This window comes from Mustela lutreola, chromosome 2 (genome assembly GCF_030435805.1).
Source record: "Mustela lutreola isolate mMusLut2 chromosome 2, mMusLut2.pri, whole genome shotgun sequence".
NCBI lineage: Eukaryota > Metazoa > Chordata > Mammalia > Carnivora > Mustelidae > Mustela > Mustela lutreola.
The window spans coordinates 23834132-23848146 of NC_081291.1; the positions used below are offsets into that span (position 1 = coordinate 23834132).

Genomic DNA, 14015 nt, shown 5'->3' on the forward strand with positions numbered 1-14015 from the left:
TACCCGGAGCATTCAGAGGAATCAGAGGGGCAGGCCGGCTCGGTGTGTGGGAGGCACTGGGCTGCTGATGGTCTCCCCTCTGGACTCCAGAGGGGCACTGGCAGGGAGCGTGTCTGTTGTCTATGCACGAGTGGCATCGTGTTGAAAGAAGGACACCCCTTTGGGTTTGAGTGTGTTTAGCTAATTTTACAGAAGATACAAAATTGTAAAAAACAATTATCGTACCCTTTGCTTTTGCGAGTTAAGAAAGTGTCGGTGGTTTTCTATAGCCACCCACACCCGTGTTTGCTCGCACTCTCCCGCCCCACACATCCTTGTTTCTCTCATTGTGAGCAGAAAATAGTGGCTCGGGGTCTGCCGGGCAAATGTCAGCTAGTGTGGCGTCGCGAGGACCGGTTTGCTTCTCGCCGGGGTCGTTGTCTAGAAAGAGCTCATCCTCGAAGGGCGTCATCATCCGACTTTGCTCTAGTCGCCCCGCTGCCATCGGAGTCCTGGCCACACCATCTGGATCCCACATGCATGTTTTCAGATGGGACTTAGGATAATATTTGGTTTCGTCAATCTTTTTATCAGAAAGGGGTTGGGTTAACTGCTCAGCGAACTCTAGAACTGTAATGTAACTCAGAATTATTGAAAAGTTTGAATGGAAAAGGTTACTAATTTCTGGAGGATGTTTAGGTCTAAAAATATATTTAAGTCTAAAAAGCTCTGCCTGTTCCCCATGTCCAAGCCACTTGGTGAGGCTTGTCTGTTGGGGGTGGGAGGAGTTATGTGTCTGTGGGGGAGTATGGGCTCCTAGTGCTTATTCATTCCAAGTTGGAATGGATCAGAGTCAGTAAAACAATCAAGCCTGGATCCTTCCTATGAATTTCCTTCCTATTTATCAGCTTTTTAAAAGGGAATGAAATGGAACCAGGCATCGGAAGTCACCAAGGTAACTTTTCTCTGCAGCAGTGGACATGAGTAGCTCCTCTCTGCACAGCGGACTGACAGTGCCTTCCGGGTCTGTTACGTGTCCTGGTCATGCAGCAGATGGCTTGTTTGCAAATAGTCCATTCGATGCATTTTCCAGAGATGTGGCCACTGAGAGGGCGGATGGAAGGCTTCTAGAAAAGCAGGGCAAGCAACGAGAACCCACCATCCCATGACAGCACAAGTGCTCACGAATACAAGTCCTTTCTGTTCTTCATACAGTTATGGATGGTTTCACCAGAAGTGATGGCCACGGTCAAGTTCCCATAAATGGGACGGCCCAGGCCAGGGCCCCAGCATCTCACCTGTGCAAATCCAAACCAGATGTATCATTTTGCAGCGGATCCATGGTAAGAACATACAGGTTCCGCCCCGGGGGGGCTCAGTCAGTTGAGCCTCCGACTCTCGGTTTCTGCTCAGGTGATGATCTCATGGGTCGTGAGATGTAACCCCACATCAGGCTCCAGGCTCGGTGGGGACTCTGCTTGAGGATCCTCTCCCTCGGCTCCTCCCTCACTCTCTCATGCGCATGCTCTCTCTCTCTCTCTAAAATATAAAATAAATCTTAAAAAAAAAAAAAAAAAAAAAAAAAAAAAAAAAAACATAAGGAATGACCGGGCCGTTTATCTATCTATGACCCTGACTTTGTGAGATACTTACTTGGCGTGATGCCAGCTGTTGAGGGTTATGTGAACGCATCCACCTGAGTGTGGTCCGTAAGTGGTGTGGACTCTGCCTTGAGTCCGATGTTTTCCTCTTGGGCAAAAGACAGTGGCGAAGCGGGAGGAACTCAGTTTCGGCAACACACAACTGGCCCTTGACTCTCATCCTGCCACGTCCTAGCTGTGAGACCTGGGGTAAGGTAGCCTCTCTGAGCTTCATGTTCTCTTGCATGCTGCCGTGGCCCTCATGCAGAGACCATAGCTTTGTGTCAGAGTAAATGGGGTCATGCATGCAAAAAGCCTTGTGTGACAAAGCAGGCCCCAGGACGTCATGGGGCCCGAGGGGGTTATCTCCGCCTCCTGTTTCTGTTTTGTTGGCTCTGTCGATCTGTGCTCAGCTTCTATAAAGGTTGGAGAATGTGGTGGTGGTGGCAGCTTAGGAGGATCCAAAGGATTTTTTTTAATGATTCGGTTGCTTTGATTCCCATGATAAACATTGGTGAGGGATTGTACACACACACACACACACACACACACAAGGTCTCGGTTTTCTAGGCCACCTGGGGTCTGGAAGACAGGTAGATGACAACTCTACAAGAGGTTCTCTGGCAGCCGTGCCATGTGAGGAAACTGAAGTTCGTTGTTGCTGTTTGTCTGTTTTTAAACTATCAGTAAAAGTGAGAGAAGGAATTGTGGTAACAGGAGAAGGAGAGTGATAGGTAATAGTGATAAAAATGGTAGCTACGCATCCGTCCACGTGGATGGACCACTTCTGGCGCTGACGTGCACGAGCGTTAGTTCATCTCAGTTTTGCTTACCTCGACAACAAGGGCAGGATGTTTGTCCCTCTCCTTCCCCCTAAGCACCAGCTCCCTCTGCACTCAGCAGGGACTCAGGAGATGAGCCGAAGAAGGGGCCCTCCAAAGCCACTGTTCATTTCCACTCATTTATGGTCCTTCTGGAAAACGTAACTTGTGGGCTTGCCCTGGAAACCTGGTATCTGCTCCGGACATCAGTCTCCCCTGCCCAGGCCCCTCCTGCACCTCCAGGGACAGCCAGCCGTGCTCCCTGACTCCCTGGGGGCAGGGGACCCTCCTTCCAGCCCGACTCGCCTCTCCCACACCCAGCTGTATCATCGAGTCCTGATGATCGATGGACGTTCCCCGTGGTTCTGGCCAGGTGTGCCAGAGTTGCACAGCGGGGATGAGTGTGGGGTTCTGGGCAGCACGGGGCAAGGGTGCACGCTCGCATCGGATAACTCCGACTCCCTCTCCCTCCACCACTGGGGCTGTTTCTCTGAAGTGGGTTTCTCTGAAGCACAATACCAATATTTTTCTAATTTGTCCAATAAAATCTTTCCCTTGAACTTCATGTTTGGCTTGATTTTATCCAGTATTTTCTTTAATCTTGGGTGACTTGGGTGTGAATCACAAGGCGTCTCCAAAAACAACTCAGACACAGGCACTCTCACTCAGCAGACTTGCTTTGGTTTCATTGGCAAAACTGCTAAAATAATACTTTTCTGTTGATAGTCGGGCTCTCCATAGTCTTTCTCCAAGTGCCTCTCGACCTCTCTATCCTTGCTAGCACCTTGTGAGACTTCTGGAAGACTGGCGTTCACGCAGCACACCTTTACCTGGGTCCAGGTATGCTGGGTCCCGTGCTGGCCTGGGGGACACATCGCCAGTCCTCGGAGTTGGGGAGTGGGGGAGTAGGGCAACATCACAGCAAGAGGGACTCAAATTAGGCCTTGAGGAATGCTGTTCGGGTAGTTCTTAGACATCTGGAAGTTCTCTTCTGGACCCATACCACTTGCGAGCATTCAGGTTAAAAATATTTCAGAGTATAGTTACTGTTAGATTTCATTTTCTCATACTTTATTTTCCCCCGTGTCTTCCAAATATCTATGGGTTTTATTTTTTCTTAAAATATGGAGCCCTGACTGTATCTCTTTTTCTCTTGCCCAACAGGGCATTGAGGGAAATAAAACTGGGAAGGCGCCCCCGTTAGCATGATCTGATTTTTGTTGGAAGCGTAGTGATCCATCTGCCCCTGCTTCTTAGAAGGGAAGGTCATCTGAGTTGATTTCCTTCCCCAAGGAGGCCCGGAATGTGGACCTGGTCAAACCACCAAAAGAACACAAATCAGTCTCCTTCCCAGGAGCCACAACATAGGCAGGGCTCCACCGAGAAGCCTGGGGCAGGACTCATTTCCACGGAGACCGCATTGACATCTGCCAAAAGCTGCTTGCTCTGCATCTGCAAGCGGGGGAGATGGGGAAGGATGCTGGAGGTTTTCTATTCTGGACGAAAATTTGCCAGTCGCATCAGCTGCTGGGTGCTGTGGGTGGATGAGACGGGAGGTGGGGATGAAGGAGAGAAAACTCCATTCATTCCTTCCGTGTTTGCGGGGCGCCCACTGAGTTCTAGACCCAGCAAAGTGCTCGAGATGGTTGCAGAGATGTGCCCGACCTCAAAGAACTCAACATCTAAAAGGATGGATAAGGGGCGCCTGGGTGGCTCAATGGGTTAAGCCTCTGCCGTCAGCTCAGGTCATGATCCCAGGGTCCTGGGATCAAGCCCCGTGTCCTGCTCTCTGCTCTGCAGGGAGCCTGCTTCCCCCTCTCTCTCTGCCTGCCTCTCTGCCTACTTGTGATCTCTGTCTGTCAAATAAATAAATAAAATCTTTTAAAAATTAATAAAAAAATAAAAGGATGGATAAGATTTTGCACTTTGGGTGCATATGGAACTGTAGACATTACTAGGGAGGGTGCATTTCTATGTGTTTGTTAATCCCGTTGTTACTTTTAGCGTGCTCTTACATCCGTTGATGACTACTGCTATGACAGGCGTGGTGCTAGCTGTTCTGCATGCGTGAAAACTTTCAATTATTAACTAATATAATAGGAAACCTAGCAGTCGGTGCTGTGCAAGGGCCCGGAGGCTCAAAGGAAGGGCGCCTGTGCGTTCAGGCCTGGGCAGAAGGTGTGTGGAGAAGGCATTCTGCAGTCAGACTGTAAACCAATGTGCATGCCAGGCCGAGGAGGTACAGATCTCTGTGGGGAAGGCAGCTATCCCCCAGTGATAAAGGGATAAAGGGATAAGGTGACTAGGAAGTTTCAGAACCAGGAGCCCTAACCCAGAGCAAGTGCCCATGCGCTGAGTTCAGCTCCGCTGGCTGGTAATCTTCAGGAGGTAGGAGGCAGAGTGAGGCCCGGTCTCTGCAGCCACATGGGTGAACAACAGGGTCCTCACTGGACGACGGTAGTTAGGATCTGTCTAGACTAGCACCATCCAGTAAAGATATAACGTCAGCCACCAACATGAGCTGCTCTGTCATTTAGAATTTTCTGGTGGCCACATCGGAAAAAAAGCAAAAGAGAAACAGGTGGAATGCAGTTTAAGAATATATTTTGGCTACCCCGTATATCCAGAATCACAGTTTCAACATAAAACCAATAAAAAAATTACTCATGCACTATTTTCCATTATTTTCTTCACTAACCTTTGAAATCGGGTGTCTTTCATGCTTTCACATCTCATTTAGACCTAGCCACATTTCAGGTGTTCCAGAGCCACGGGTGGCTCGATGCTAGCAGATGGGACAGCGCAGGTCAAGAGTGTGATCAAGACATTTTGGACCCTTTCCTTAAAGTGGGCTGGAACCAACTCCACCACCAGCAGCAGCTCCTGTTGCCATTCCATCCTGGTAGTCCGTGCAAGTGGTGGGTGGTTAGTTAGTCCCTCCCTTGTGGCCTCTGTCCCACCCTCACAGGCTGCGGGGTGGAAGCTGGGAGTTGTTCGGAATTCAGGAGCAGAAGGTCAACGGCCGGAGCAGATGAGCTCCTGGCTTTAGTCAAGTGGCTCTGGCGGATTCAGCCATGTGAGTTCACTCCTAAGCCACGCAGCCTTCCCCCACCAACCTGCACAGCCCCGGCCAGCAGGTGGGAAGCCTTAGCCGCCTAGAGAGAGCCCGAGCTGTTGGGTTTTCTAAAATCAGAATACTGAGACCCCCCAGCCATGTCTGTGGTTCTACCAAACTCACGTCCACTCTTGCAGGAGCTCCAGGGGTGCAGTACGTGTGCCGTCTTCCCACCGATGACAGACTCTTTCCAGGCCCTCTGGGTTGCAGCGTTGCCTTGCCAGCCCCTGGCTGTCCACAGCCTGTGTTCTGTCTGACCTCACCAGCCTTTCCCGTGGGGCACTCCTTGACTGTCCCACTCATTCTGCCACTTTGTTCTTGTGGACCTCTGGGAGGGTCATTTGTCTTTGTCCTTCTGCTAGTGCCCATGGGTTCTAGATGGGCTGTCGCAGAAGATCATAGAACATATGAGTTAACACGTGGCCGTGCTGATAAACACATTCTTATGCTGGATTCCTCTCCTATGGAATTAAGTGGACATTCCCATCAGCGCATGCATGTAAATGTATGTTAAATGCAAGGGAGACTGTACATATCAAACACCGTTTAAATAGGAACTTAGAAGTTGGGGGCACTGGTAGACTCCTTGTCCAGATCCGACTGACTTAGCTAAAGCAGTGGACCACGTGAAGAGCCTTTGTACCATCACCAGAACTGTTGATGTGGGGCTGAGATGCGATCTTCATCACATCTGGGTAGATCTTTGGGTTATGCAGGGGCCGTCTCCCCCCACCCACATTTCATGGTTTTATTGCTTTGGTCATCCCTGCTCTGGAGACACCTCGGTTCATGGTCCTTCGTTTCTTCCCCTCATCCACACCCACTCAGGGCAAATGGCAAGGGTTCTTTCTTGGTCAACAGGTGTGGGCGTGGCCACCCCCATCCCCATGCCCAGCCCCATCCCCCCCGCTGCCACGTTCGATTGGATCTGGCTGCAGAATGTGCCCAGAGCCCTCCCACCTCTCCTGTCTCTATACCCTGGCCAGGGGGACCCTTCTTCTGTGTCTCCCAGATGGCTGCAGTCCCCTTTCTGCTCCTCTCTGGACACCTGGCTTTGCCCCGCCCCCTCCCCCCGCCCTGGCATTATTCACTCTGCAGGTCAGATGGCAATCTGACAATCAGATGACAGGGCCCCTGACTGCCATTTAGTGTGAAACCCAAACTCCTGGCTGTGAGCCACCCCCTTCCCTCTCACCTCCCATCATATTCCTTGCTCTCGTTTCCTTGGATCACTAATCACCCCTGGGAAATGTGGATGTGTTCAAATTTTCCCCTCCTGTCGCTTGTGGGTTTCTGGGATTTTGCTACTGCACAGAAGAGAGTCGGTAGATATTTGTTGAATGATTTTGATGATGTTTGAATGATGTTGATGACTACATGTCTGGGTACCAATTTCCCACAATACATGAGAAGTGCAGGTGCCCCACATTCACTCATCAAACGTGTATTGACTGCTTCCCCTATCAGGTACAGAAACTGAATGACACATGATTGGCCAGTCCCTCCTCTTTCTGCCTCTCCCTCTGCCCTCCTGCCGGCCTGCAACGGTTCATCAGATGCTCCTAGAGTCCAGCACTGTCCTAGCTCATCGGGACATAGAAGTAGGTAGAAGGGTGTCTCTCCCCACAGAAGCTCACTGCCCAAAGCAAGAGTTCTCTGACAGCAAGAGAAAGGCCAAGAGGAGCTACAGGCTCACAGTGGCAGTTAAATGCTAAGTTAAATGTCTCTCTTGAGGAAAGGTGCCTTGAAATGCAGGAGGGCTTCCCAGAGGAGGTGGCATGCACACCAACTGCATCCACCTATCCCCTAGAGGATATCCCTCCCTACCCCTCCCGCTCAGGAGAGTCCCCACGCTCTCCTCAGGATGGCTGTCCTCAGCCCTGACTTATTTACTTTTTTTAAAGATTTTATTTATTTATTTGACAGACAGAGATCACAAGTAGGCAGAGAGGCAGGCAGAGAGGGAGGAGGAAGCAGGCTCCCCGCAGAGCAGAGAGCACGATGCGGGGCTCCATCCAGGACCCTGGGATCATGACCCGAGCCAAAGGCAGAGGCTTTAACCCATGGAGCCATCCAGCCCACCCCACCCCCCCCCCCACACACACACACACGACTTCTTGCTCTGGTCTCAGAACCATGCAGGAGCCTGTCAGGGGTTTCACGTCCCTTCCAAACCTTTCTCTCACGGTCTAGGTAGAATTCCCTCTCGCCCTCCTCTCAAGCTGCTGAGGAACTGAAGAAGACTCCCCAGTAGGTGGCGCCCGGGCACCGCCGTGTGCCGTGTCCCCACGCAGATGATGTCCCTGCCGGGGCACCTTCTCAGAACGAAACCCAGGTGACGCCAGCTCAGGCCTGGTCTGAATCCATTCCGTTTCGTTTCAGAGAAAGAATTAAGAGATGCCCAGTAAGTGTATCTGCTCAGAGGAGTGTGTTCTCTGAGAAAAAATAAACAAGGCTGCGGGACCCCCGTGTAGCAAGCCTGTTCCTTTTTAAATCCATCATTTGGCAAAGGAGAAGACAGAGCCTTGCATGCCTTCCTCTGGAGGAAATTGCTGAAGGCACTGTTTGCGCGGCCCTGGTCTGGACACTTGGGTGCCAGGAGCAGCCCCGAGCAGGGAGCGTTCTCACCTTGAGAGCCCCGGGAGGAGGCAAGGTCGTGGTGTGCCAGGATCTGGTGGCCAGAAGCTACTCTGTGTCCTGGAAATAGCTGCCGGGTCCCCACGTTCTGTGCTGGGCGTGTGCTTGGGCACTCAAGACATAGATGGAGTTGAGCAGGTGGGGGAACTGGCAGCAAGGGCATGGGGTTACCTAGCGGGTCCACTCTCAGACTCCAGGAGAGCATCTGTGTGTGTTTTATCTTCTTAAGTGTCCTGCGGGCTGGTGCCCACCCTAGAGGGAGTAGCTAATGCCTTGGCCAAAACTATTGGTCAGAAAGCAAATTTGGGCCCGTTTTCTGGGGAAAGGGGAAAAAAAAAGGATGATGATAGACAATGACATCTGGTCATTTTTCAGAAAGTTAAATCCATTCCATTGAAAGGAGGTCCTTAATTAGGAAGCAGGGTTATAAGGTTCTTTGGCAGCGTGCAGTTGGGGCTGGAGAGCCTCTCTTAGCTCCTGCAGACACTTTTCCCCTTCTGCTCTGCTCTCTGCCCCGGCACACTGGTCCGGACAGCACTCAGCAGCGGATCCTCTACGCTGGGCACTGGGTGGGGTTTGGCGAGTGGGCCCCTCCCCCTGCAAGAGAGAGAGAAAGGCTGGTGGGGTGGGGTACACATTCAGCCCTGTGCCCCCGGAACCGGCTGCACCCAGTCTCAAGCCACATCAGCCTGGCTGTCTCTGTAGCTCTCTCTCTCTCTCTGGGGGCTCTGTCCCTTCAGGCAGAATGCTGGAAGGGCCCCACTGCTCCTGGGGAGCAGAGGGCACCGTTTCTTCTCGTCTCCCTCAGCCTGCCCACACTGCCTGCTACAATAGCCTCTTTATTAAACCTTCCTTAATTAGCCAGCGTGACTATGCCATGTGCTTCCTGCTGGGGGCCTGATTGATACAAAGGTAAGAGTAGACCGAAGGTTTGCTTTTCTTAAGCTCTGACTCTGCCAAAAAAGAAAGCAAGAAGGCAGGATGGCAGGATGGCAGGACGGCAGGGAAGCAGTGGGAAGGAGGAGAGAAGAAGGAAAGGAAGGAAGAGCAAGAGACGCCCCATTAGTGCCTTGATTATTCATGTAGGTAGTTATCTCTCAGAGCAGTGGGAGCAGAGAGCTTGCATACACCCTTCCAGGAAATTTCCCTTTTGCTCGAGGGATTAAGAAACAGACCTGTTGCTTACAACCCCAGCAGCCTAGCCGATACAGCCCTGAAATCCCCAAGTCTGGGAGCCTCTGCTGGGTGTGGTTCTGACCCCAGCTCTCAGGGACCCCAGTCTGCACCCCTTCCACCCACCACCCACCTCCCTCCCCAGAGAGGTTTCTCCCCCATCCAACCAGGGTTCTTGCATAGGACTTCGAGTTTGGCCTCTGCACTACATTATAGAAATATCCTGACGCATCTGCCCCTGACGGCAGGGCAAGCCACCTGAATGCGGATCGGATTGTGTTCTGCTCCCCTGTGTATATCCATGGCCTGGTGAGGTACCACTCAGCGGAAGAGAGAGAGTGGTGAGTCGGTGGGGAGACAAGACTCACATCTAGGAAACTGATGACAGGCTGTATTCTTAAGCACCGGGGTGGAAATACCGTTCAGAAGTAGACTTTGTAAAAAGACTTGGTGTCTTGCTATGGAAGGGGTGGCTGGAGGAGGCCTCGGGGAGCTGGTGTGCAGCCTAGAAGCTTGAGGTCACCGTCTGCAATCCAGGCCAGCACAGCTGGGAGCAGCAAAGGGCCCTTCAGACGCCAGATGCATAACCAGCTCCTTCTCCCACTGCTGATGCCGTGAGCCTGCCCGCCCCCCCCCCCCCCCCGCCCACGATCCCTCCCTCACCTGGCATGTATTCACTGGGCACATCTCACGTGCTCTATCAGATGCTGGAAGATCCGGCCGTAAGACAAGACAGACATAATTCCCCTTCATTTCCTGTTTACAATCTCCTGCAGATTTTTTTTTTAAAGCTCCTAAGTAAACAAACAAATAAAAAAGCACTACACATTTTGGATCAACTCTCCAAAAGAAACAAGGATCTGAGAAAACAAAAATGTAGGGAGAGGCCCCCCCCCCCCCTTCGCTGGATGGTCAGGGAGAGCCCTTCCTGGGAATGGCATGTTTAGCTCAGCCTTGGGGGGCGGGGGTTGGAAATCACCATGCAAAGCTGTTCGGAGACTCACTGAGCTGAAGGAACAGTGCAAAGAAAGACGCTGAGGCTTGGGATGTTCAAGATGTCCTGTGTCTGGAACCTGTTGGTACATCTAGGACAGACTTCTAATGCACCAGGGGAGATGACTGGAGGTTCTTTTGATAGGGTCCTACTGGGGAAGAAGCCTGGCGAAGCATGTGACACTCTGCCCTTGTCCCTTCAGTCCCTGCCATTTTCCACACACACCAGCCTGGCTTGCAGCTGCCAGCACCCCGCTGAAGACTTCCCCCAGCTTCTGGAGTGCGCTCCTCTGAGGCACACAGCAGGCCAGAGGTGCCAGGGAATTAGAAGACTGGCGAGCACTTCCACCTCCCAAGCCCGCGATCTCCAGGTGCCTCTTTGGCAGCGCCCCCTGGAGCCCCTACAGCGCTAGGGGGCTTGACGATGCCCCTAGTGTTGGCCGCCTGTATCCCTTGGTGTCTGAGTCCCTTGGCCATGTCCCCACAGGCATTTCCGTGGAACCCCTCCCAAGTGAATACCTTGCTTTTGAATCCTAGTCCCTGGGGGCTGCTTCAGAGGGAAAACTGAATTCGCAACCCCAGCGGACCCGTGTTTCTCTGCAAAAACTGATTTGCAGTAGCCTAGAGCGTCAGATGCACTTTTGTGTGCCCCCACTCCACCCTTGGCATTAACGTGATGCCATCCGCCACATTTTCCGTTCCTTTCAGACCCCTGCGCGTGAACTCACATCACACCAGCCTACTTGGAGAATCCGCATTTGCGCTCAGAAGTACCAGGGAGCACGGGCTTTGTGCCGTTAATAATCAAGGGCAGGCGTTTTAAGGAAATCTGGTTTAGAGATAACATCCTCTGCTGCTTTATTGTTTGGCGAAAAGATGTGATGAGGACAAAGCCTTTCTTTACACTGGACGCACTCTGACCTTTGTTTTACTAGATTAATTTCATATCTAGAGTGTCCCATCTTGGATGATGAATTAGCAATAAAAAGCTCATCAAAATGTAATTACATGCAATGTGTTGAATAATGATCTCTTAAAAATTCCTATAGATTTGTCTGCACCTCCTTCCCCTCCTGGGGGAAATGAGCCTCAGCTGCTTGCTACTAGCCCCAGCTCAGGAATGCAAACCCTGGCCCTATGGAGGGTCTGAGATGGGAGAGCTGGCTTCCATCATTGCCCAGTGTCATCCGTTGATCAATTGCTTTTCTGCATGGGATGCACATCTTTATATGATTTAAAGGACCATCTCCACGGGGGTAGGAATACACAGGAAGTGGAAGCCCTCACCTCCTCCATCTGCAGCAGCCTGTCGCAGGGAGGGAGTTGTTAATTAAAATGTTAACTGCCCCGACAATAGCGGGCAGACCAGCATGGAGAAGGCCTGCAAAGCAAGCCTTAAAGCTTTCATAACTGTAAATTCCAGGAAAGTTTGCTCCTCCTTAAAATAGGAAAACAGAACCATCTGTGTCTCAGAGGAGACTTAACTGAGCTGTGCGAGTGTTGCTAGGCTTTCCCCAGGAGCCCGGCTGGTTTCTCTCCAGGGGCTGGTCTTGGACAGGGAGAAAGCCGAGCCTTACCCCTGCTTGCTTGAGGAGCCCTGTAAACCCTACAGCTGGGGCTGACAGCAGACTATTCAGATGATTCCAACAGTGAAAATGCCCACACTCATTTGAATAACTGAAGAATTCAATCATTTGAATGCCGATGATTATTCCTCTCGGAGTTTACATTTTAGAAAGATAGTGCATCTGAATCCCCATGAGGGCATTAAATTGCTATCTAATTAGCAGTCCCAAATTATATATATTTAAAAGATAATTAAAGGTTTGAAGGCTGTTGGAATAACTGGTTATACATTTAAATGAATCACGAGAAATTTGTTAGTAATGTGCGGAGTTTTTCTTTTATTTCTTGCTTCTCTCTTTGAAGTTCAGTAGACCCAACCTCTCGGGGTTAAGTTTGGTAGCGGTAAGATAAAGGCAGATGGTTTTAATTATTGCAATCCAACCTCCAAATAATTATAAGCAGCTGTCATTTTTACATAATCCTAAATGATAAGACCCAAAGAATGCAAGTAGAAAGGTTGACACCAGGGGCTCTTGGGCACCTTAATTTAATTATGCCCACCACGCTGCCGGGCTGACCACTGCACTTTGCTGAGAGGGTGCCTGAACCGTTCCGATCCTCGGTTGACTTTTAAAACCACGCAGTGGGCACGTGTATTTCTGAACGGGCTCCCCAGGTGCCACTTCTGCATTCTCTGTGGGTGTTTGCAGGGCAGAGGGGAGCCCTGATATGCTCGGAATATGGAGACAAGAAAGTAGTTTGACTCAGCCAGATGGGCCTTGGCTGCAAGTCCTCCTCGGCCTCCCTGCCCCTTTCTCCTCGGGATGGGGTCTTCCCCTGTTCTTGTGCCACTGAGCCCCTCCTAGAGGTGATGGCCTGGTAGAAGGCCACCCAGCAGCTGGCATTTCTCTGGGCTGTGGCTGGGGATTTCTCAGGGAGCAGCACTCACGCAGAGGGCCAGGGTCAGAAATCCCAAATGACTGGCTGACCTGCCGGCCTCTACCCAGGAGGCTCCAGGATCCCATTTACACTTACATTTTGGGTGTGTCTCTCTTCGGAAGGACAGAAGACCCCCCTGAGGAGCAAGTCAGGGAGATACTTATCATAGCCACAGTGGCTGCTCTCTATTGGACCCAATGACTACAAAACCAAAGTCTGACAAAAGCACACCATTTACCCTAGGCAGCCCTGTGGTTGCACTTTGCCAGAGGCAAGTCTAGAGCATCATCTAGAAGGAAGACACACCACACCACACACACACCCCAAATTGAATCAAAAGCCCAAGGACCCAAATGCCTGCTTGCTTCTCCTAGAAAGCCTCTCCTGGGGCATCTCAGTTTCTAGCTACATTCCGGCAAGAGGGTTTGGGGGGAACTGGGACAGGTGAACGGAATTCCCGGACTCCTACTATTGTAGCAGGATTGGGGGTCCTATGACTGGAACGCCCGTGTCGGGAAATGGAGCCTGCTTCATCCAGGCTCAGATACAAATATAAACAATACCTTCCTGTACAGTTAGTGGAAAGAGACTTTTGAGAGTGTAATCATCGAGGTTCACCTCTGCTCAGTGTGGAATGGCAGGGAGGTGGCTGACTGTGATCCCAGGTCACCTCGTGGCCATCCCTTCCTGTGCCCTCGTAGGACCCATCACAGGCAAGCACCTGTCCACTGAGGGCAGCCTCAGGGCCACCACGATATGTCAGTCCATGAGCCAGAGCAGTCTCTGAGGCTAGGGTCAGTCTCTGCTTCAGCCTCCCTGGTCAGCTGTGTGACCTTGGACAAGTCACTCAACCTCCCTGACCTCAGTTTCCTGTGCTGAAAAATGAATGCAAAAATAGGGCCTCTGGAGGGGATTGTTCTGAGGATAAAATGAGCTCATGTTCTCATAAGGTCTGGAACTGGCCAGGCACGTAATGTGTGTTATACACGTCCTCATGAAATGAATATAGGTCCCAATGTGTTCGCTTACTCTGTTTACTCATTCGACTATTTAACGATTCGTGATGAACCTTCTGCCAGGTACTCTCCTGGCACTGGCAGGTTTGATGCCAAAGGAGAAGCAGCCTCTTTCTGGAAGATCTTGGGACCTAGT

General features: G+C 51.3%; 1 protein-coding gene across 1 annotated transcript in view; it reads left to right on the top strand.

Annotated features, from left to right (window-relative positions):
- CACNA2D3 (calcium voltage-gated channel auxiliary subunit alpha2delta 3) overlaps positions 1-14015 on the top strand; it is an 867979-nt gene that overhangs the window by 647324 nt on the left and 206640 nt on the right. The window lies entirely within an intron of this gene.